Raw genomic sequence first — 1,794 nt, 5'->3', positions numbered from 1 at the left:
TTGCTTAACTGCAGAATAAATATCAATGAAATACCGCGCTTTCAGTTGCCTTTAAATAACTGGTTTATTTACTGTACAAACAAATGAACGGTATTGTATATGGCAATGCAGTAACAGTAGGTACCAGGTAATCATTGTAAATTGAGTTTCTCACTGTACAATTTAAATGCTGAATCAGTGATTTAGTATTAATCATTAATAGAATGACCCATATTCTAAAATATTTCAATTAACAACAGACAACAAGAAATTTGTTAACAGGGTTATTTATTTTTTTTGTGAACAGGAACATAAAGCACATTACCAAACCTTTTAGACAAAACTTCCTTGGGCTTGGACAAAACAGGAGCCCTGAAATTAAAGAAGAAAATACATTAAGATGATGGTGATGTCGTTGTCATGTCAAGATACTTGTTCCTGATAGGAAGTGTGTCACATGGCTGCAGGAACACTCATGCAATTAGCAAGGTTGGAGTTATATTATTAGTAGGGATGTAACGATTACTCATGAGATGATTAAAAATCGATTTGAATATGTCGCAAGTTAGATCGGAGAGAAAATAAATCTCTGCATTGAAACAGCTGATATGCAAATTAGTTGTGACCGTTATCTGAACCTCACCTGTATCTAGTCAGTTAGCCTCCATGAAGTGAAGCCTTCATGAACTCCATGATGAAGGAGATCACATGGGGGTTCATGTATCAAGTCTTTCTCCTCACCACTCTCCCAGTCTTCCGGCTCATCTGCTCCTTGGCACTGCACTTGGTGGAGTCAGGATTAATCCTGACCAAAAACATATGAAATGAGTTAGAGGTTGAAACAATTGCAATTATCAAAGAGATATAGAAAATGCCAGTGGGAATAAAGTTAGGTATATAATTTTATCGGTTAATACCTCTGAATAAATTCCAAAGTTGTGCAGGTTTCCACCTGATACTCTAGGTTGAAAACATAGTAACAGGCGAAGAGAGTGGCCAAGACAGTGGTGAAGTCAGCCACGTGAGCAGCAGGTGGGATTATGACCCTCCCCTCGATCGACAGCATCCATTTTTTTTGCAGTCAGGATTGTCTCTCCTTAAAGTCAGACATAACAAAAATCATATTTCACAGCAGTCCATTTTATAAATGATCTGGTTCACATGAATGACTGTAAAAACAGGGCAGGGAGCATACATATCTTACAAGCTGTACATAAAACAGATAAAAGGAGCATATATAGTAACTGATGGCAAGCAAACTGATTACTACTTGTGTATTACTATTTTATTTTATTACTTATAGTGATAGTAGTCCTACTTACCGAGTTTCTGGACGTCGCGACGTGTGCTTGGTGGTGCTGCCTCCCGAAGGAAAACGCATACGGAGGCGGAGAAGGTGAAGAAAAAAAGAAAGGCGGGAAAATACTCTTGCGCAGCATAAAAATATAAAATAACGACACAGTAACGACCATCGTACTGTCGCAGCAAGTACTACATGTATATATATACATATATCATTTTGTGGCTTCAGTAAGTTTAAAAAAAAGACAATCTGGTCAGTTAAAGTTACTGCTATCACAAGCTAGCTAACAGTTAACGTTACCAGTAGCTAGCTCTGTCTGCCCTCTCTCTCGCGATCGAAAAACAGCGCTCTCTCGGTGCCGTTTTCGCAGCCAAAGTGAAACAAATGAACGCAGACGACGCAAACACATAGAAACACAACAAAAAAACACACAATACAAGACCTTGTCTTATTGGCACTCTTATAAGAAAAGTTGTTGTCGGAGCCAGAGATGCAAGCGCTGTGATCGCGAT

The 1,794-nt window shown here is 38.6% G+C and overlaps 1 long non-coding RNA gene across 1 annotated transcript; it reads right to left on the bottom strand.

Moving 5' to 3' along the window:
• Positions 1–270: 270 nt before the first annotated feature.
• On the bottom strand, positions 271–1,254 carry LOC133148308 (uncharacterized). Its single transcript, XR_009712511.1, has 3 exons — positions 897–1,254; positions 623–784; positions 271–351 (listed from the first exon to the last, which is right to left on the bottom strand). It is a non-coding gene; the product is annotated as an uncharacterized LOC133148308 (long non-coding RNA).
• Between the last annotated feature and the right edge of the window lie 540 nt (positions 1,255–1,794).

This window comes from Syngnathus typhle, unplaced genomic scaffold (genome assembly GCF_033458585.1).
Source record: "Syngnathus typhle isolate RoL2023-S1 ecotype Sweden unplaced genomic scaffold, RoL_Styp_1.0 HiC_scaffold_48, whole genome shotgun sequence".
Taxonomy (NCBI): domain Eukaryota; kingdom Metazoa; phylum Chordata; class Actinopteri; order Syngnathiformes; family Syngnathidae; genus Syngnathus; species Syngnathus typhle.
The sequence above is the reverse complement of the archived record's forward strand: the minus strand, read 5'-3'. Positions and strand labels throughout refer to the sequence as shown.